This window comes from Sapajus apella, unplaced genomic scaffold, assembly GCF_009761245.1.
Source record: "Sapajus apella isolate SASKATOON/1434 unplaced genomic scaffold, GSC_monkey_1.0 scaffold22, whole genome shotgun sequence".
Taxonomy (NCBI): domain Eukaryota; kingdom Metazoa; phylum Chordata; class Mammalia; order Primates; family Cebidae; genus Sapajus; species Sapajus apella.
This window is the reverse complement of record NW_022436962.1, coordinates 26,497,188-26,519,929: the sequence shown is the minus strand read 5'-3', so window position 1 is coordinate 26,519,929 and position 22,742 is coordinate 26,497,188. Positions and strand designations below refer to the sequence as shown.

The window sequence follows — 22,742 nt, the reverse complement described above, 5'->3', positions numbered from 1 at the left end:
AAACTACAGCCTGGAATGGGGAGGCCCTGCTCATCTGCTGCTTGCCCTGCAGCTCAGGGATAATTATTATTTTAATGAATCATTGATCTGTACTCTCACAGCCATCTCTTCCTCTGTAGTCTATGATTAGAAGACTTTTTAACATTTTTATTGACATATAACACACATACAGAGAAGTGCAGAAATCACACCTCTTATAGCCCAAACAAATTATCACAGAGTAAGCACCTCTGTGTAACCATCACCAGGTCAAGAAATAGAACAAAACAAGGACCTCAGAAGCCCCTTTCCCCTTCTTATCACTACCCCTTTCTCCTGTCCTCAAAGGTCTCCATTCACTTGACTTCTAACACCATATATTCATTTTGTTCATTTTGCCTGGTCTTGAAGCTTACATAAACAAGACTCTACGGTGCGTATTCCATCATATCAAGCTTCTTCACTCAAAACTATTATCTGCAAGGTTCTTTCATGTTGTTGCATGTAGCAGTAGTTTGTTCTGTGTATTTACATATAGTTTTCATTGCAAAACTATACCACAATGTACTTACCCACTCTGCTGTTAATGGGTATTTAGGTTTTTTCAATTTGGGACTATCACAAACAAGGTTGCTAAGAACATTTTTTTTTTTTTTTGAGACAGGGTCCCTCTCTGTCACCCAGGCTGGAGTGCAGTGGCCCAATCATAGCCCACTATAACCTTGAACTCCTGCATTCAAGCGATCCTCCTGCCTCAGCCTCCCAAGTAACTAGGACAAGTACACGCTACCATGCCCAGCTAATTTTTTTTTATTTTTTATTTTTTGTAGAGATGGGGTCTTCCTATGTTGTCCAGGCTGGTCTTGAACTCCTGGCCTCAAACAATACTCCTGCCTCAGGTTCCCCAAAACACTGGGATTAAGGGCTTGAGCCAACATGCCCAGCCAGCATATTTTTTTATGTTTTTTCATACATACATGCACACATAGACCTAGGAGTGGAATGGCTTCGTAGTAAGATATGCATACATTTGCCTTTAATAGATAACGCCACACTGTTTTCCAAAGTATGTGGGCCTCTTTATACTCCCATCAGCAGAGTATGAGGGTTCCAGTAGGTCCACATATTCATTAACACTGATATGGTCAGTTGTTGTTTTAGATTTTAGCTGTTCCCCTAGAATGCGTGGTGGGATATCCCCATTGTTTCTAGGCACGTCCCTGATGACAAGTGACGTTGAGCACTTTTCCTGTTGATTGTCATCTGGATCTCCTCTTTTGTGAAATGCTCTGTCAGTCTCTTCCTCTCACTGTTCTGTTGGACTGACTGTCCCTTCCTTATTTGCTGATTTATTTGCTGGAGTTGTTTGTATAATCCAGATAGGAGCAATTCTGTCTTGGACAAGTCAAAATCAGGCTCCAGCTCCTTCCCACTTATATTGGTTCTTCTGTTCTGTTTCCAGTGTCTCTGTCTTTGCTGGAATGAACTTCATCATGTAACAGAGAACTCACCTTTTCCAACCTTGCAAAGTATGGTGTTGTCTGGCACTCAGCTACCAAAAGAAAAAGGACTTCTTTTATCAAAGACACATTTTTCTTCTTTTTTAACTTTCAGATGACAGACGCTTGTCTTTTTCTCATAGGAATTCACTAAGAACTTCAGGAAGTGGCCTACACACTCCACAGCCTGAAAAGTTCTATCAAGTGCTTTAATGATCCAGTCTCTAATGGTACATGCTATGAGTCCTAAGGGAGAACCGGCAATAATTTAATATGCTTTATTGGAGCATAACAAAGACTGCCAACTTCTTAGCCAGGGATAGAAGACCTCTATTGCCTTCCATTCTACCTTCAATTTGCCAATCCACATTTTAGGGTCTATTACTTTTAACATTCCACTGCTAGGTACCGATTCCTGTCAGTAATCTTTTGCAACTCAAGCTAACTTACATAAAATAAAATAATAATAAGACGTGGGATGAGCGAAACATTTATTATGTCATGGAACTGAATCATCTGTCACAGCTGCATCCAGGTCTCAAGCAATTTCACTCGGACCAAGTTTCTCATCATCCCCCTTCTACTCTACTCATCCCTCTACCATCCCTTTGTATCAGCTTAATTCATCCACCCATTCATTCATTCAGGTAGCTAGGCAGGTGAAATAGCCCCCAGCAGTTCCAGGCTTTCAAACACCCCAGGATAGGGAGAACTTGTCTTTCCCAAGAGTTCACACAGAAGTCCTGAAATTCAGCCTTAGTGACCTGGCTCAGATCATGTGCTCACACTGGAATGATGGACACAGAGTCCCCTTCACACCCAAAGAGAGCTCAGTGTGCATTTCTGGAAGAGGCACAATGGAGACTGGGCAGGTGAAAACAAAAGGTATTCTTGACAGTTATTTACTAATTGAAAGCGTCTTAAAAACTTGTGACAAGCCCTATCACTTGCCTACCTAATATTCATCTTCCTTACTCCTCTTCCTGGCTGATGGACTCTCAATTTCACTTGCTGGGCAATATGCCCAGTTTCAGGGCATGAATCATAACCAGTCTAAACCAAGAACAATAAGCACACACCCCTTGTCCAGATTATTTAATAGGTGGATTTATAATACTCTCTGATGAATTAAATGGAGGGAAAATTGACTTGGGAGGTGATTTTTCCTTCCTCTAGGTTTAAGCAGAAAGCCCACTTGCTGTCCTAGACACCTACAAGCCTATTCCCAGCTCCTGCCTCTGGACGTAGTTGTATGTGGATGTGATGCCTGGGGCCACACCAGCCATCTTGTGGACTGCAGGGGGAAGGGTGAGAGAGCAGCAGAGATGCCAAGTTAGTGCCCTGGTGACATGGAATTACTGGCCCAGCTCCAGGAATACCATAACCAGGCTGCTTGTTCAGAATGAAGTATGTATAAAGCCATTGGTTTTCAGGTTTTCTGTTACAGCTGTATATATTCTACCTCTCCCATAATGATTCTCCATAAACACACAGGAGCCTCTCTTCATGCAGCCGTGGCAGGCAAGAAATAAGCAGGCATTCAGTCAACCATCCTTCCTGGATTATCCCTATCTCACAGGACACAAATCCAGGACTGAAAAAGGAGCACAAGGTACACACGCTCTTCCTGTCCCAGAACCTCCATCACTCTTCTCACTTTACTTTGTAGTAGCCTGAACCTTATGAAACTAACAATATTCAGTCAATGCCTTTTCTGACCTACAAAAAAGGCAACTCCATGTGGTTCAACCTAATGGTTACATATCTCTATGTGAACTAGTTGTCCACCTAAAATAATAAAAAGATCAGAATCTATTTTAAAGAGAGTTTATTCAAGAGCAGAGGTTGAGGATGAGCCTGCTTGGGATGCACAAATTCTAAAGAATGGAAGTCAATGTTCCAAAGTGTAGAAGTGTGGGATCGCTTACATCAACAAAGCTTAGGGAAGCTAAACAGAATTCAACATCTTTCTATATAAGGCTTAATGTGTTGTGCTCAAGCCTTGCTATATAAGGCTTGAGAGGTGTTGTGCTGCATGATAAATTTAGGGTGTCCTAAATTTTATTTACTTTTACAAGTGTAGAAGCAGAGAAATTATTTCCTTCATTTCCAAGCCACGGTGAAGCCTTGGACAACACAGAACAAAATAATAATAATAAATCGTGCTAGGAGAGATGTGGCAAAGATGCAGCTGTTGTTGAGTCACCCTGAGAGGAAGGCTTCCTGTTTATCAACTGGGTACGCAGCCTTGGCCTCTGGGTGCTCTAAACTAGCACTACTCAATAGAACTTTGTACAAGGATGGAGATATTCTATTCTGCGCTGTCCAACAGAGTAGTCACTATCCACATTGGCTCGCAGGCACTTGAAAGGTGGCGTACTGCGAAAATCTATTTTAATTATATTTAATTTTAATTCATTTCAATTTCAATAGCTACATGTGGCTAGTAGCTACTGTGTTAGTCAAAGTTCTCCCCAGACACAGAACCAACAGGAGATACATATTAAATAATATATCTAAACTAGACAAATCACATATTATGTATTTTATGTGTGTATACATATATAGAATATATATACATATTGCCTGCCACTTCTGCATGAAGAGAGTACACACACATAAAATACATAATGTGTGACATATATATATTATTTAATATAATTACATATATAACATGTATATATGTACACAAAAATATATATAATATGTGCTATGTATATTTCACACACACAAGCATACACATACATGCATACAGAGAGAGAGAAATTTTGAGAACTGGCTCACACAATCATAGAGGCTAAGAGGTCTGCCATCTGCCATCTGCAAGCTGGAGACCCAGGAAGGCTGGTGATGTAGTTCCATCCTAGTCTGAAGGCCTTAGAACCAGGGAGCCGATAGTGTAAGTCTCAGTCCAAGAGCAGGAGTAGATTGATGCCTCAGCTCAAGCAGTCAGGCAGAAATAGAGGCAAGTTCTCCCTTCCTCTGCCTTTTGATCTGTTCAGGCCTTTGACAGACTGGATGGTGCCTGTTCACATTCAGGAGGGCAATCTGCTTTACTGAGTCCACCAATTTAAGTGCCACTCTCATCTGGAAATACCATCACAGGCATACCCAGAAATAAGTTTTAGCCAAACAGAGTGGCATCCCTGATCCAGACAAGTTGACACATAAAATCAACCAGCACAGCAACCATTCTAGGCTTTTAATGACTGTTCTCATGACCTCATTTCACTTACAGAAACTGACCTGGGTCTTGCTCCATCATTTCTAGTATAAGCTAATTCTTACGGTAAATATGACCTGAATAGCCAAGTGCAGAGAAAGCTATACCAACCTAAACCCTTAGCTTAATCTAGATGGAGAAAGCCAAGGCATGTGTGACACTGCTGCCCTGGTTACCCAACAGGACTCATACCACAGAGAGTAATTTATAAGGACTGAAAATCAGCAAGAGTTAGAGGCTCCCCAAAAACAGACTTTAAGGAAAATTAGGTACTAACACCATCTCTTCAGTTCAGTTATTTATTTAAGGGTAATGAGGAATGGTGGTGACAGTTCAAATTCAAAATGTGTCTACAAGTTTCTCAACCCCTATTAGGGTAAAAGCATGTCCACTGCCAGACATGGCAGTGTCTATGAGTATCTGTGGTCCTCTTCCCCAGCACAGAGCTCTGCTCATTGGAGCAGGGTTCTAAGAGGGAGCTAAGAGAACTTTACATTCAGCCATCCATCTATTGATTTAATATACTGAAGGTCTCCTGTGTGTCAAGCACTGTTGCATGCCCTAGAGATACAGAGATGAGCAAAACAAAGTCCCTGTAGGCATGGAGTTTACTTTCAAGCAGCTCATATGAAGGCTCTTTGAAAATAGTGCCTGGAATGATCCTGCAAAGTCAACATGGATTCTCAAACAAGGCATCATGGTAACCTCCTATTAAAAATTGGCCTTCTTTAGAAGAGAGCTTGGTATCCTAAGTAATTTGGCATATACCCTACTCATTTGCAGCCTTTTCAATGCCAGAATCAGTCCTGGGGTATCTGACCAGGCTTCTATTCTGGAGTTCAGGGAAATCTCGAGATGTGTTATGCTGCATGTATCATGGCTGAAAAGATGACGACTGCCTTAACACAAGTCCCCAGGAAGGACCTAGCAACCGCTTGACTCCTCAGGTGCCAGTCACCAGAACATGAAGGGAGGTGGACGAACCTCTCAAAGGCTATGTGGTAGAAGCAGTTCAGGCCACCAGCATTGGCCTCTGCTCTCTCTAGAGTATTAAACAAACTCATACTTTTGAACTCTGCTCCAAACACTCCAGGACTAGACAACTCTCTGACACACCTAAGCCAGCAGGCTCATCCTGAGAAAAGAGTCCTAAAAAAGATATGATCAGTGTAGATGAAAAGGTACAAGCGTGGGACAACCTGACTTGTAAATTGACTGCAGTGACTTATTGGTCAATTTGTGTGTCATTTCATGGATTCACTCATTCACTTGGTGCATATGTGGCCAGAAATGTACTAAGTGCAGAGGGAGCAAAGATTTAAAAATGTATGGTACCTGACCTCAAGAAGCTTTTAAAGAAGACAGAATACTCAGGTGATGGAGGCACTAAAATCTCAGACTTTCCCACTATACAATTCATCCATGTAACCAAAAACCACGTGTACTCCAAAAGCCGTTGAAATAAAAAAATGTCAAAATTTAAAAAGAAGATAGAATAAATAAATTACAATACAGACGAATAAGCACTAGAAAGAAGACAGAGCCTGGGTCCCTCTGTGAGCACAGAGAAAAGGCCCTGAGCCAGGGCTGTGGGGTGGGAGGACGATCAGAGAAAGCTCCTCAGGGAAAACCAACCTGAGCTGAGTCTTGTAGAATGATGTAAACGCGGCTGGTGTGCCATGGTCCTCAACTTTCGCCGTGCCTCAGAATCCCCCAGGAATGGGCTAAGCCTGAGGCCTTTCCAGGCCAATTAAATGAGAACTTTTGAAAGCGAGGCCTTTTACCTTTGAAGGTGGGGTGCGGGTGGTTGCTGAAGGCTCCCCGGTGACTCTAACATGCAGCCAGGGCTGCAATCCACTATTCTTCCAGCAAGGGTGACATGCAAGTGGCACCTCCCTGACTGTTGACATTCTCAGGTTAGCACAGCACCAATAGAGAATTAAAACAAAACAAAGAAAACCATAGTTCGTATTCATTGCAGTAAACGAGTAAGCAGAAGACACGTTAGCAAGACCAACGCACAGAAAAATTCAGCAAGGGATAATTTACGTGGAGAAGAAACATGGCAAAAATTAAATGGCTCCAGAAAAATGTGAATTCTTTCATTTGGAGAAATGTATCACTGATTAAATGTGCTTTAAACTTAACCCTAATCTAAGCCTTAAATCAGGACAGCACAAAACCAGGGAAATAAACAGAAGGCCCAACTTATCCAAACACACTCCAGGGAGAGCTCAAACCAGAGGAAGGCATGTCTCTTGTTCCTCAGTGAGAGAAATTAGACTCAAAAGCAACCAAACAAAACACCTAGCATTTGAAAGAAGGGAAAGTGAGGAAGGAATGAAGAGAACAACATTAAATATACTAGGGAGAGAGGAGGGGAGAGAGAGAGAGAGAGAAGAAAAGAAAGAAAGAAAGGAAGGAAGGAAGGAAGGAAGGAGGAAGGAAGGAAAGAAAGAGAAAGAGAGAGAGAGAAAGAAAGAAAGAAAGAAAGAAAGAAAGAAAAAGAAAGGAGGACGAGGAGGAGAAGGAGGAGGGAGGGAGGGAGGGGGGAGGAAGGAAGGAAGGAAGGAAGGAAGGAAGGAAGGAAGGAAGGAAGGAGAGAAAATGAAAGAGGGGAGGGTGGGAGGGGCCCGGTGTGGTGGCTCATGCCTGTAATCCCAGTACTTTGGAAGGCTGAGATGGGCAAATCACTTGAGGCCTGGAGTTTGTGGATCATTTGAGGCCAGAAGTGAGACCAGCCCGGCCAACATGGTTAAAACCTGTCTCTACTGAAAACACAAATATTAGCTGGGTGTGGTGGTAGTGCACACCTATAATCCCAGCTATTCGGGAGAGCGAGGCAGGAGAATCACTTGAACCCGGGAGGCAGAGGTTGCAGTGAGCTGAGATTGCACCATTGCACTCCAGCCTGGGCAACAGAGTAAGACTCCGAAGGAAGGGAGGAAGGGATGAAGGGAGGAAGAGAGAAGGGAGGAAAAGGGGGACAGAGGGGAAGAAGGGAGGGGAGGGAGAAAAAGGAAGGAAGGGAGGGAGGGAGGGAGGGAGCGACAAAAGGAGGGAGAAAGGAAGGAAGGGAGGAAGGGCAGGAGGGAGGGACAGGGGATTTGCATGCAACCCAGCATGTTCATCTTTCTATTTTATGTTATGTACCTTTACAAAAATAGAATTTGCCAGCCAGGATTAGCCCTGAGGATTAGGCTGTTTGAAATCACTGTTCCTGCAGTGAGGGCCCATAGCTGATAAGCCAAAAAAGGGGTGAGACAGTGATCTTAGGAAGAATTGTGCAGGGCTGCACAAAAAAGAGCCATATCCTTCCTGCACCCCCTGGTGAGGAGCTCTCTTTCCCCAGGCAGAGCAGTGGTTGCTCACTTGACCAGCCTCTATAAAGATGTTAGTATTTCACACCCTGATCTTCCTGCTGTACCTGCCTCAAACTGAGTATACACAGTGAAGAACACTTGTCGCTGGGGTGTTACCTGATACGTTTGCTTCTAAGTGAGAATCCTTGGTCATTAAGCACCTGTTTTGCCATCTTAAATTCCTGCGCTAGGTTGTCTCAATTTCTTGTTATTGTAAATCTTACCTTCCTGGGGTTTGTGGTCTGCTTCATGGTATTCTTTTTGCAGGACAGGGGTAAAGAGAGGCCCATTCCCTACCAGAGAATAAAGATGCCCCATTGGTGACATAAAATCAAAATCATAGGCCCTGAATAAAAACATCACATAGGCCGGGCATGGTGGTTCATGCCTGTAGTCCCAGCACTTTAGGAGCCCAAGGTAGGCAGATCACTTGAGGCCACGGAGTTTGAGACCATCCTGGCCAACATAGCAAAATCCCATCTCTACTAAAAATACAAAAAATTAGCCTGGCATGGTGGTGCATGCTTGTAGTCCCTGCTACTCAGAAAGCTCAGATGGGAGAATCACTTGAACCCAGGAGGCAAAGGTTGCAGTAAGCTGAGATCACATCACTGCACTCCAGCCTGGGTGACAGAGCGAGACCCTGTCTCCAAAAACAAATCACATAAACCTCACCAGGCCCTTCTTACTTGCAAGAAATACATCAGCAGGATTCTCCTACCCTGAGACATACAGGTAATATCTAGGTAAAGTTAAATAGTAATAATAATAATTAGTAGTAGTAGCAATAGAAGTTTTCATCATAAAAAATAATAATAGCAATACTAATATTAATAGCAAGGTTCTTTTTGCTTTCTTCACATAAGCCACAGCCAACAAAGCAAGTAATCAGTTTTGACAAAGGGGTGCCTCCTCCAAGTTTTGAAGAGTTTCAATGAAATGGGATGTTGTTTAATGAACAGCAGAATGTTTAATTGTAAATGATACACATTGTAGACACAGTCCCTGGGCTTCTCCCTGGCACCTCCAAATCTGAAGTCAGGCAGGTCTTACAATCATAACCGATATGATTTGGCTGTGTCCCCACCCAAATCTCATCTTGAATTGTAGCTCCCAAAATTCCCACGTGTCATGGGAGGTAATTGAATCATGGGGGCAGGTCTTTCCTGTGCTGTTTTCATGGTAGTGAATACGTCTCACAAGATTTGGTTTCATAAAGGGGAGTTCCCCTGCACAGCCTCTCTCTTGCCTACCACCAAGTAGGACATGCCTTTGCTCCTCATTCACCTTCTGCCATGATTATGAGACCTCCGCAGCCATGTGGCACTATGAGTCAATTAAATCTCTTTCCTTTATAAATTGCCCAGTCTCGGGTATGTATTTATTAGCAGCATGAGAACCACAGTAGTAACTGCCATTTATTAAGTGCTTTCTAAATGCCAAGTGCTATGCTGACAGTATTCCAAACATTACCTCATTTTATCTTCAGAACAACTCAATGCGGTAGGTATTATTATTACTTCCTTGTATAGATGACGAAACTGAGGCTAAAAAGGTAAAGTAACTTACCAAGGTCACATGTGTCGTGACTGGTGCCACTAAGAGATTCAACCCATTGAGCCAAAGCTGGATCTTGAGAAACCTGTTCCTAACCACTATTCCACCACATGAAGCAAAACGAGGACTAAACTTGGAATCCAAAGGCTGGCTTCTAATTCTCTTTCTTCTTCTTGTCCTCTGAAGCTCTGCGGGTTGTTGCGTATCTCTGAATCTCAGTTTCCTCAGCATAAAATGAGGCTAGTCCTCTGCCCTGCCTATGTCACAAGGTTGTCACAGTGAATGAATGAATAAGAGGGGGTCTAGAAGAGACCTCAAAGGGCTGAAAAGCAAACAAAAAAGCCTGAATGCCATGGCTTACACCAATAATCCCAGTGCTTTGGGAGGCTGAGGTGGGAGAATCACTTGAGGCCAGGAGTTCAAGACCAGCCTGGGCGGCATAGCAAGACCCTGTCTCTATGAAAAAAAAAAATGTTTTAAAAATTAGCCAGGTGTGTTGGTGCATGCCTGTAGTCCCAGGAAGGCTGAAGCAGGAGGATCCCTTGAACCCAGGAAGCCAAGGCTACAGTAAGCTATGATTACACCACTGCACTCCAGACTGGGTGAAAGAGACCTTGCCTCTAAAAAACTAAATAAATAAAAATAAAATATAAGAAAAGGTCTGAGGGGAGGTACCACATCTGCCTGGCATCCCCAGTATTTTACACTCAATGTTTACTGAAGTAATAATGCATCTGAAAGTACTTGGAAAGCTACAGAGCATCATATCATAAAGTATGAGGTTCATGAATTGCTGCAGTGTGTGGCCACCTTGGGTGAGGGCCACCTTGGCTCTGCTGCTGCAGCCTCATCAGGCTATCTCGAGAATTCGTCTCTAAGGTGCATAAACCTCAGACCTCCAAGCACTAGAAATGAACATCACTCCATTATCCAGTCTACAAATTTCAGTAGTGAACCATAAGCATGCTGACCTGCTGCTTTCTAAAGGATGGTTCAGTTTATCAAGCTTTATGATGAAAGTGCCTATTCTGCATTCCTTACCCTCCTCAAGGTGCCCCTATCATTCCCCAGGCCCAGCACACAGCATTCACACCTCTGCTGTGTTGTCAGTAGTAACATCCTAGTGTTTCTCCTCAGCAAAAACTGGCTCAGAAATTAAAAAGACAAGAATGTATTCCCTAATGGCAAACGCAGCAACCTGGTTCAAGACTGTTATTCTAAGTGCAGTATCTCAGGAATGGAAAACCAAACATTGTATGATCTCACTCATAAGTGGGAGTTAAGCTACAAGAACGTAAAGGCATAAGAATGATCACATAGACTGTGGGGACTTAGGGAGAAGGGTGGAAGGGGTGAGGGATAAAAGACTACACATTGGTGCCATGTACACTGTTTAGGTGATGGGTGCACCAAAAATCTCAGAAATCACCACTAAAGAACTTATCCATGTAACAAACACCACCTGTTCCCCAAAAACTACTGAAATAGTCATAATAATAAACTACAAAAAAAAAGGAATATATTTCCCCTGAGAGAGAAATGTCCTGGAAGGTGAGGCATCAAACACCACTCCACGGGGGTGAGTAAACTCTCTGTGGTTGAGATCAGCCCCACTGCAGCCTACAAAAATGCTGTGCGTAATCTGAGTTTCAGCATCGTGGTTTATGAAATGGCTCCATTAAATAGGCTCATAGCTGGCATTTCTGTACAAACTGTGGGTTGTGCAGAACAGACTCCTGCCCCAAAGTGTGCTCAGCGCTGCCCCATAGGGGCAAGGGGGTCATCCACCACTGCCGCCAGCCTCCATCAGGTCAAGAGAGCAGAGAGATAGGGAGAAAATGCAAGAGACTGAGATAAACACACACACACACACACACACACTCGAAAAAAAAAAAAACCACACATCCCAGAACAGTCATACCTGGCCAACACAATATGCAAGATGCCTCATCTCCAGGATCCAGGTGAAACCCTCCCCTACTCCCTAAAAATAGCTCTTAATTTCCCCACCACTAAAACAGAAGCAGAATTGGGGAAGTGGGTGGAGCCATCTGGCTTTATACCTATATCTCCTAAAAAAAAAAACAAAAAAAACAGAGGGGGACCAGGGAAAGAGTGTGTCACGGTAGCACTGCCTAGAGACAGACTTTCTGGCGGGGATGGTGCGATGATGGCAGAGGGTAGGAAAATGTGCTGCAAAGTTTACAATCTGCCCCATCTGTTCAGCGCTGTTCTGTCCATGGCAGGCACCAAATGGCTCACTGGCTCTTGCCGTGCAGACCCATGCAGGGGCCAGGCTTCCTGGGGAAGCCTGCAGAGACTTGGAGGGCCAGCACCACTGTCTGGGACATGCAGAGGGTTTGCAGAGACCCAACCCCAAAAGCAGAAAGCCCATGACTCTTCATGGCAGCCCTTTTGCTTTGAGATCTAGGAACTTTTCATCTCTAGCATTGAGCTAGGCTTTGAAAACACAAGGATGAGTAAGATGCCATGGCTGCCCTCTGAGGGTCACAGTCTTGTGGGAAGCCCATAAATGTGGCCAAATGGTGGCACCTAGAGTTGAATATGAAGTTAGAAAGGTAAGTTGAGGCTGTGAAGGGCTTTATGTACCAAGCCAAAGTGCATGGATTTCTTTTCTCTACATTTGTGAGTCATAAAACATGATCGAGAGGGTACAAGAAGAAAATAGTAAAATGTTTACATTTTTATTTTTATACAATTAAACACATAATAAGCTTTATTAATACTCATGATAAGGGATGACCTTCATACCTTCACTTGGTCCACTCATCAGTGACCACAAGTCACAAGGGTCTTGAGTGATCCTGGGAAAAGAGTGGGCATCTTACAACGTGGAAGCGTTGACAGTGGCGATTCCACTTCTTGGCTCTCATTCAGCACGATATGTGCTATTATAGACAAGCCTGGGTAAGTGGAACTACAGACAGGATCCAACGTTTAACTAACCCCAAAGTGGGCAAGAGGCTGAAATATTTTTCTAAAAAGAAACTGTGGATTGAATAACGCAAAACAAGATGAACAGTAAGAAAGAGGCGGATCTGACAAGTTGTTAGTCACATTTCAAGGGCAAACAAGACAATACAATCAGATCTCACAAGCTAGCCAAAAAGTTTTCAAATCACCAAAAGACTATTTGAAATATGGCATGGCACATGCTGTTGCTAATGAGGAATCTAACCCTAAGTGTCATTGTGCTCAAGATATCAGTTGACAACACTAATGAAACCATTGCAGTTAATAAGACGTTTTAAAACATTGCTTTCATTTTCTTTACCATGTTTTTTGAATTAATATTCATGTACACTTTACAATGAGTATAATATATTGGTACAGTAATACATGTATGAAACTACAAATAAATAAGCATACATCTGCTGGGAGTGCACATTCAACACTTTTCACTTTAAACAGTGGTAATCAAATCGATGCAACTGTAAATAGCCTAGACTCCCGCCCAGACCCTCCTGTTCTTCCCAATGTTGGCTTTCACCTTCCAGAAGCAGTAGGAAAAACACTAAAAACATTAAAAGTGGGCACTGTCTACCAAAACTTTGTCAAAGATCATTCCAAAGAGTAAGACCTGCTGATTTAACCAAACTCTTCCTTCCTAGCCATGGCCATGTGCCAGAGAGGAACATGTACCAGCTAAATCTCAGCTCTGCAACTCACCAAGATGGAGGGCAATTCAAGTCAATTCTCTGGCCTAGCCCCCACACATGCAAAATAAAGGAGTTGTGTGAGATAGTGTGGGAGGTGGGGAAGGGGCTTCTATTTTAATGGGTTTTTTTTTTAATGTTTTTGAGACAGGGTCTCACTGGAATGCAGTGGCATGATCACAGCTCACTGCAACCTCAACCTCCCTGGGCTCAGGTGATCCTCCCACCACAGCCTCCCAAGTGGCTAGGACTATAGGCTTGCACTACCACACCCAGTTAATTTTCGTATTTTTTGTAGAGATGGATTTTGCCATATTACCCAGACTGTTCTTGAACTCCTGGGCTCAAGTGATCCGCCCACCTCTGTGGATCCCAAAGTGCTGGAATTACAGGCATGAGCTATTATGCCTAGCTTATTTAAATGTTAATTATTAATATGTATTTGAAAAATAGTAATTTTCAGCCAGGCTCGGTGGCTCATGCCTGTAATCCCAAGCACTTTGGGAAGCCGAGGCAGGCGAATCATGAAGTCAGGAGTTCAAGACCAGCATGACCAACATGGTGAAACCCTGTCTCTACTAAAAATACAAAAATTAGCTGAGCATGGTGGCACACACCTGTAATCCCAGCTACTCAGGAGGCTGAAGCAGGAGAATCGTCTGAGCCCAGGAGGCGGAGGTTGCAGTGAGCCAATAACACACCACTACACTCCAGCCTGGACAACAGAGTGAGACTCCATCTCAAAAAAAAAAAAAAAGAAAAATAGTAATTTTCCATTTATGATGGTAGTCTTTTTAAAATCAACTTATATAAGTTTAACAAGAGTAGATATGAAAATACGAAGGAAACAACATAGCTAGTGTGCAGATTTAGATGTCAAAAACTGGGGGCTGGAGTTTAACTGTGGACTCAGAAACCCTGGCTAGATGATATTTATCGAGTACCCACGTGTGAAACTCTATGATTATTCTTAAACTGTACGCATATAAACTAAAATATCATAAGTCCTTTAAGGGACTTAGACAAGTATGTTCCAGTTCAGTTCAGGTAGATCATTTTATCCCTCTTGGTCTCTGGCCCCTGATAAATAAAAATAAATGCAAATCAAAAGATGAAGTGGCTTTTTGTGGTGACGGCATCTGCTGCTGTTGGAGATGAGGTCTGAAGGAGAGGGGTGTTTGTTTGTTGCTTTAATAAAGAAAGCTCTCTGCCTTGCCAATGTGGGAGTCTAAAACTACTGTAAAAAGAAATGTCCAATATACAAATACCAGCAAACGGAGGGAAGTGCCGTGAGTCTCAGGCCCTGCCACTCAACCCAGACGCCCTCTCCCAGCAGAAACGTGCGGGTTTGGTGCCCCCTGCTGGCCCTTTTCTGACAGAGACTGACACCGAACCAGAGAGGGCCAGGGAGCCCATGGCAAAATGAGCCTCTCAATGGTCGTGTGAGGGCGCAGTCTTGCAAAAATGCACCTGAAACAACAACAATGCATAATGCAAAATTGTTAAGAAACAGATCCCATGAAGTAGCTCTGTGTCTCCTCCTCCAGGCCACTACACTGAATTAATATGTGACTAACAACAGTAGAACCCAGGGGAAAACTCAAAAGGCCTCTTCTCATCACTGCTTCTGTCCTCAGCCAGATGGGTCCCAGCGTTCTCCAGGTGCACTGAGAACACAATTAGCTTTTGCACCAGCCCTTACATGTACCAGAACTGAGGCTGGGAAGTAGGGCTTGGGGTTTGCAATCATTTCCTCAAGAAACAAGCTGGCCAGGCACAGTGGCTCACACCTGTAATCCCAGTACTTTGGGAGGCTGCGGTGGGAGGATCACTTGAGTCCAGGACAACATAGAGAGACCCACCCCAACTCTACAAAAATTAAAAATAAAAATAAAAAGCCAGGTGTGGTGGCACATGCCTATATTCCCAGCTACTCAGCAGGCTGAGGTGGTAGGATTGCTTGAGCCTGCAAGGTTTAGGCTGCAGTGAGCTGTGATCACACCACTGCACTCCAGCCTGGGTGACAGAGCAAGATCCAGTATTTAAAAAAAAAAAAAAGAAAGAAAAAGCTGGGACACATTGTAAATTATACAATGGGATACAGGCTGTGGGCAGGATCTCTGCTCTCAAAGGGCTTTCCATCTAGAAAAAGAGCTAAAAACAGAAATGGTTAGTAATGTCAGTTACCATTTATGAAGCTAGCCACTTTACCATTATCTCCAGTGCTAACAACAATGCTGTAAGCTAATCATTGCCATGTTGCATTTGTGTAAACAGGTTCAACGAGGCCAAGTGACACAGGCCAAAAGCGGGAGAGGCAGGTCTCCAACCCTGGTCAGCTTGACTCTGAACTCCATTCTCTGTTCACTCACATCATTTATAGCTTGGTCCCCCTAAACAGGTGGGAAGATAAACTACACCCACCCATACATGGGCACACACACAAACAGGGAGGGCACGTACCCATGACAGAAGCCACCTTAGGGGCTGGAGGGAGGTAAATGAGCTGGAGGGGTGGAAGGATGGGTGGGATGAAGGAAATACAAATGTGTTATTTCTTTTATTTTAAAAATAAACAAGGTTTAAAGCCCACATATACCTCATGGTATGCTGTTAGACAAAAATACTTTCAAATGTGAATAAAAATTGTTAAATGTAAGAAAGTCAACATTGGTTCATTTTGGTTGATGGGTATGTGGCTATTCATTATTTTATTCTCTGTATAGCTCCATTTTTTCTTTTTTTGTTTTTGAAACAAGGTCTCACTCTGTTGCCTCAGCTGAAGTGCGGTGGCGCCATCACAATTCACTGTAACCTCAAATACCTGGGCTCAAGCTATTTCCCGCCTCACCCTCCCAAGTAGCTGCAACTACAGGTGTGCACCTCCACGCCTCATCAATTTTTTAATTTTTTGTAGAGTTGGGGTCTCACTGTGTTGCCTAACTAGTCTCAAATTCCTGACCTCAAGTGATCCTCCCACCTTGGCCTCTCAAAGTGCAAGGACTACAGGCATAAGCCATCATGCCCATCCTTAGCTCCAAACTTTTAAAATTTTTCTTAAATTTGTTTTGTTTGTTTGTTCGAGACAGGGTCTTGTCCTGTCACCCAGGTTGGAGTGCAATGGCGTGATCATGGCTCACTGTAGCCTTCCCCTCCTGAACTCAAAGGATCCTCCAACTTCAGCCTCCCAAATAACTCAGACTACAAGGGCATGCCACCACACCCAGATAATTTCTTAATTTTTGTAGACAAGGAGTCTCGCTATGTTGCCCAGTCTGGTCACAAACTCCCAGCCTCAAATGATCTTCCCACCTCAGCCTCCCAACATCCTAGGATTACAGGCATGGGCCACCACACATGGTCTACTAAATAATATTTTTATTTAGGAGGAAAGAAGGAAAGGAATTGAAAGGAAATAAATATCCTCCAAGGATCTGAATATGAAATCATGGAAACCAGCCAGGCATGGTGGCTCATGCCTGTAATACCAGCACTTTGGAGGGCCAAGAAGGGCAGATCACCTGAGGTCAGGAGTTCAAAACCAGCCTGACCAACATGGAGAAACCCTGTCTCTACTAAAAATAGAAAATTAGCTGGGCGTGGTGGTACATGCCTGTAATTCCAGCTACTTGGGAGGCTGAGGCAGGAGAATGCCCGAACCTAGGAGGTGGAGGTTGCGGTGAGCCGAAATCGCACCACTGCACTCCAGCCTGGGCAACACGAGCGAAACTCCGTCTCAAAAAACAAAAAAGAAAAAAAATCATGAAAACCAGTCTATCCACTTTGTAATCACATTACAGTCTGACTATGAAACCACAGGTTCAATTCGAGTGGAGAATACTCAGCTATTTACACAGTGGTTTTTGTCTGGGGACCTCAAAGCACTTCACAAACACAAATTAATTCCACTTCTTGTCACCTCCTAAAAGATGGAGGAGTATTTTACAGATCATTAAATAAGGTCTGGGGAAAATGAAGTGTCTTATCTAACATCACACCATGAGTTACAGACTGAATTGGGAATAGGGCCCTGGAAACGACAGGCAGTCCTCTGGCCTAATCACAACTGTGCTGGCATCACTGATAAAAAAGGAACCTACAGCATCTGCCATTCCCACTCTTTTCATGATATATTGTAATGCACTGTGCCTTTAAGAAGCAAGCCTTTCAGAGAGGTCAGCCTCCCTTTCCTCACATTAAGCCTCATCTGAAAATACCCTACCATGCATAAACAGAGATCTTTTTCAGGGACAACCCAAACCACATCCTTTGGCTTTCATTCTGCATCTCCAGCCAGGCTGTGTTCAGTGCTAGCCTGTGGTGGAATGAAGCAACTCTCCTCCTTCTCCCCTTGCTCCCTCTCCCAGAGGACAAAGCCAGGGAGGAAGGGGGCAACCTGTCACCATCAGACCTCAGTGCCAGGGGAGGCCTGTGTGTGCTGAGCCAGGACAGAGAGCATGTGCTCCAGAACCCCCTTTGGAGTATCAGTCAGTAAACTCTGGTTGTGTCATCCTGGAACCCGGCTCTGGTACGGTTCCTCCTACCTGCCTGCCTGAGCCCCAAGGCATCAAGGTCAATGACTGGCCAGGATACTAATAAGGTTCTAGTTTTTTTTTTGTTTTTTTTTTACAGGGTCTTGCTCTGTTGCCCAGGTTAGAGTATGGTGGCATGATCATGGCTCACTGCAGCCTCAAGCTCCTGACCTCAAATGAGCCTCCTGCCTCGGTCTCCCAAAGTGCTGGGACTACAGGCATAAGCCATGTGTCCAGTCTTGTTTCTGGTTCTTGCTGTTGCCCACCTCAATTCTTAGTCTCCCAACTGGCCTCCGTGGCTCCCGACTACTGACAGTGATTGTTCTAAACACAAATCTGACCTTATGATGCCCCTGCTTACACTCTGTGCCTGCCCATCAGCTGAGGATGAAGTTTAAGCTCCTTCGCATGGGGAATGAGGCAAACTGGCCCCCACAGATCCCTCCAGCCTCTTCTACCACTGCTCCCCCTTCCCAGAAACAGAGCCTCTCATGGCGGAAGTTCCAAAGGGAACATCCACAGACTTCCCTCAGTGAGTCAAGAGGGAGGACTCCAGAGTCCAGTACCAAGTTTAAAGGGGCAGGATGAGGCGTGCAGGCCGGCGGCAGAGCCATGAGCTCCAAGCTGCTAGGAGCCCACAGGAAGCGGACTAAGAAAAGAAAGGCCTGATGCCCAGAAATGAGCAGCCAAAGGAGCTTCCTCTATGATTCCTGCATCAAGGGCTGGAAAGCATTGAGGAGGAGACACCCCCACTTTCTCAAGCCCCTTTCCCAGGAGGCATGGCTGGGGCTCACCCCTGGGACACACTGAGACTGTCCCCTGAAGCTCTTGAGGAGGGAAGGAGGCTGCAGGACTGCTCCTCAGGCCTGGACACCATCCCAGCAGGCCAGGCTGAGGCACCTCAATGACTCATACACTTGGTCTTCGGGTGAGGGAGGCACGGAAGTGCCAGAGACTGAGCATGGGTCTCATTGTCACAGGCCTGGAACCTCACACTTCTGTTTGTTCGGATTAATCCTGTAGCTAAGAGGGAGCTATAGAGGATCTCACCTGGGGAGAGATACCATCAGACTGAGGGACTGAGGTTTGCAGAAAAAACACTCTGGCACTGTTTGGGCCAGGGAGGGTACTTGGGAGATGATGACAAGAGTCTAGAGGACAGGACAGCAAGAGCCTGACCTGTGGCAAGGAGGGCGGGCCAGGGAGGGGGGCTGCATGGATTGGGCACCGGGTGGGTCTCTGTGAGGGTAGATGATATCTGCACTGGGGAAAGCACGGAGCCAGAACAGACAGAAGCTGAGAGGAAGACTCATAGCCAATAAACAAACCACAATCTGGGCCTCCCTCCCTTTCTTCCTTCCTTCCCTCTTTCCTTCCTTCCTTCCTTCCTTCTTCCTTCCTTCCTCCCTCCCTCCTTCCTTCTTTCCTTCCTCACTCCCTCCCTCCTCCCTCCCTTTCTCTCTTTCTTTTTCTTTCTCTTTCTCTCTCTCTCTCTCTTTCTTTCTTTGGACAGGGTTTCACTGTGTTACCCAGGCTAGGGTTCAGTGGCATGATCTCAGCTCACTGCAAATTTCCGCCTCCCATATTCAAGCAATTCTTGTGCCTCAGCCTCCAGAGCAGCTGAGACTACAGACATGCACCACCACACTTGGCTAATTTTTGTATTTTTAGTGTAGACAGGTTTCACCATGTTGGCCAGCCTGGTCTTGAACTCCTGACCTCATGATCCACCTACCTAGGCCTCCCAAAGTGCCAGGATTACAGGCATGAGCCACCGCGTCCAGCTGGGGCTTTTCTTTACCATGAGGTTTGCCCATGAATAGACAGTATAGGCAACTTCTCTCTTTTAGTATCTAATAACACAATTTACCTCTAGCTTTTATTCAAATGCCTAGTTCCACTACTAAACTCTAAGCTACTTTACAATAAAAATCGTAGTTATCTGTGAACCCCCAGGGTCTAATACTGTGACTTACATATAATAGGTGTTTAATAAATAAGGTCTCATTGGCTAGAATACAGGAATACACATATACATACATTTATATCTATATGATTATGACAAACCATATATGATTAGCGGGATAAGCCGGAAGTTAGAGTTGTACAATATTTTGAAGAATGTTGAATTAAAGATATATTTGATACTCTAAGTAGTGGGGTAGCATTGAAGTTTTATGAGAAGAAGAGTAATTTGACTAAAGCTATGCTTAGGAAACTAAACTGGCCAAGATAAGTTTAATGGAATAAAGCAGGAAGGAACTGGAAGTAAGATTAACAGAAAGTTATAGCAATATTTTATCATAAAGAGTTCCTGCACAGAGTATTAGTAGTGGTCCATGGCCCCATCCTACAGACTGCAACCTAGGTCATTGACCATTAAGTTAAAAAATCACATCTTAGGGATTCCAATTAAGACAGACAAATACAGTATAAAATCCAAATGTGCTAGTTCGAATATTTCTGTCTTTACTGGGAAAGCTTGCCCCTTCAAATGCCAGAAGCATTTCCAACTCTCCCAGGTCTGAGCCTGTGCCATGTTGTGAGATTGAAAAGGCCCACATCTGACTTTAATGATCACTGTCTAAAAAGAAACATACCTGAAGGATTGGAGAGAAAGGAAAACTTTGTGTTTGGGGGGAAAAGAGGAGAAGGACACACTTTATCTGAAGCCATCTAGCTTCTGTCTTATAAATTTATCTATTGCCAAATACATTTCAGGACTAGATTCTCACAAAACATTCGTATACCAGAAAATAGCAGTCCAAAATGGAAATACCTCTCATTCACTACTCTGGCATAGCAGATGGCCTTCTGATATTCAGGGAAATGGACTTTGCTTTCAGAAAGAAAAGCCTATAAAACAATGAGGAGTTGTCCAGTGTATGCAGAAATGCTTATCCCCTTGGCCGCAGGCATCAAACCTGTATATGTAATACAAACAGCATTCCTGAGCAGGAACTAAGTCTTATTCATCTTCATATCACCACAGTGCATTACACACAGTAAAAATCTCTAAATGTGAGCATACATCTAACCAGTTTAAGAAGAAGGCTCAACTCTTGAGGTATAAAGATAAATCGGTCTCCCATACTGGTAAGTCTACGGGGTTTTTGCAGTTCAGCAAGTATCCAACTACCAAAGACACCAGGTACCCCTTGCTTGCAGACGCCCTTGAAAACAGAGTGAAGATGAGGGTGAGTTTTGGGGCTTAGACTGTGTTATATTCAGAAGTATTTTGGTTTTAACTATGGGCCCTCAGGCTGTAGCATCTAACATCATGGGATATACATATACACCAGACAAAGATCACATACGCATACATATTTGGCACACATTAAATAGAATATATGATGTGCTAGGCATTATTTTAATCACCTTAAAAATATTAACCCAAAACACTACAAAAATACTAATGTAATTCTCAGAACAAACCCCAGAATATAGGCACTATTATTATCCTCATTGACAAATGAGAAAACTCAGGCACAGGACAGTTAACTGCCCAGGGTCACATTACTATTAAATGGCAGAGTCTAGACTGGAACCCGAACTGCCTGGCTCCAAGTCTGTGTCTTAACAACACCTGGCCTCATGCACAGCTCTTTTCTGGGTGGCTACAATTCTCTATTTGGTTTATTGGGTCTGGAGGGATATATACATGTTGATATGTTTATAAGAATTGGTGGCTGGGCACAGTGGCTCATGCCTGTAATCCCATACTGCAGGAGGCTGAGGCCAGCAGATGGCTCATGCCCAGGAATTTGAAACCAGCCTGGGCAACATGGTGAAACCCCGTCTCTACAAAAAAATACAAAAATTAGCCAAGTGTGATGGCTCACACCTGTGGCCCCAGCTACTCAGAAGGCTGAGGTAGGAGGCTCACCTGAGCCCTGAGAAGCTAAGGTTGCAATAAGCCATGATCACACCACTACAATCCAACCTGGGAGACAGAGTGAGGCCCTGTCTCAAAAAAAGAAAAAAATGAATTGATGCTGCCCTTTTTTTATATGAGTATGAATATTTCTCAACAACATTTAGATACTGAGCTTGTTGATAATTAAAATGTGATCACTTTCTCTCTAGTCCAATTCTGGGCATGGTCTAATTGCTTACTATGTGAAATTCTAATATGGAGAAGGATCTAACGGAAAAGTGAGCAAATCCATTTCCCATGGGTGGCTGCTAGACACGTGGCTGGCTGGCTCCCCTTCTGATCTCACATTGTTACCCTTAAAGGGCTACATCAGGTCTAACTTCAGAGAAGCCCTTGGAACAGGGACGAAGCAATCTCAGTTCTCACTCATCTTCCCTACTTGCACATTCCCTACAGAGTAACATGCAGACAAAAACTCCACTGAGCAGCGGGGACTGCCAGCAGATCCTCTGCCACTGGGCCAGGAGGGTGACACCAAGCAGGGCCCTGGGGCCTGGCAGAGCAGAAGCCAAGGCTTAAGGAAGAAGGAGGGAAGACAGTAAAAACAGAATGTGCTAGCTTCATCCCTGTGCCTCAAGTCTTTTACATCCCATGGCTCTGGGACTAAGACTAGTGACTCTATGTGTGTGTGTGTGTGCCTGTGTGTGTGTACACACGCACGCACACATGCATATGTGTGCAAGGAATGGGAATTGCCCCCAGGCTTGGTGACACACCAACAGCACTTCGCTGCTGATGTTTTGGTTTATTTATACATAGCTGCCTTTGTTACAAAGGAATTTCATTCCTAAGAGATCCACTATTTTCAAAAGACTCATTCTCGAAAGATCATTATTGTTCAATATTCTATAAACCAAGATTCCTTAAAATAAGAAGGCTTGGATCTTGAGAGCAATCTTTCCAGATGGGAGCAGGGGAGGGAGCATACTTCCAAAGTGCCAAACAAGATGAAGCCTTTAAGCCAATCATTTCAAGA

General features: G+C 44.1%; 1 protein-coding gene and 1 long non-coding RNA gene across 4 annotated transcripts in view; both read right to left on the bottom strand.

The window, feature by feature from the left end:
• The window catches only part of CNIH3 (cornichon family AMPA receptor auxiliary protein 3), a 285,107-nt gene that overhangs the window by 197,110 nt on the left and 65,255 nt on the right, over positions 1-22,742 (bottom strand). The window lies entirely within an intron of this gene.
• LOC116559014 lies at positions 917-13,866 on the bottom strand. The gene is made up of 3 exons (XR_004272269.1): positions 13,856-13,866; positions 9,351-9,353; positions 917-3,035 (listed from the first exon to the last, which is right to left on the bottom strand). It is a non-coding gene; the product is annotated as an uncharacterized LOC116559014 (long non-coding RNA).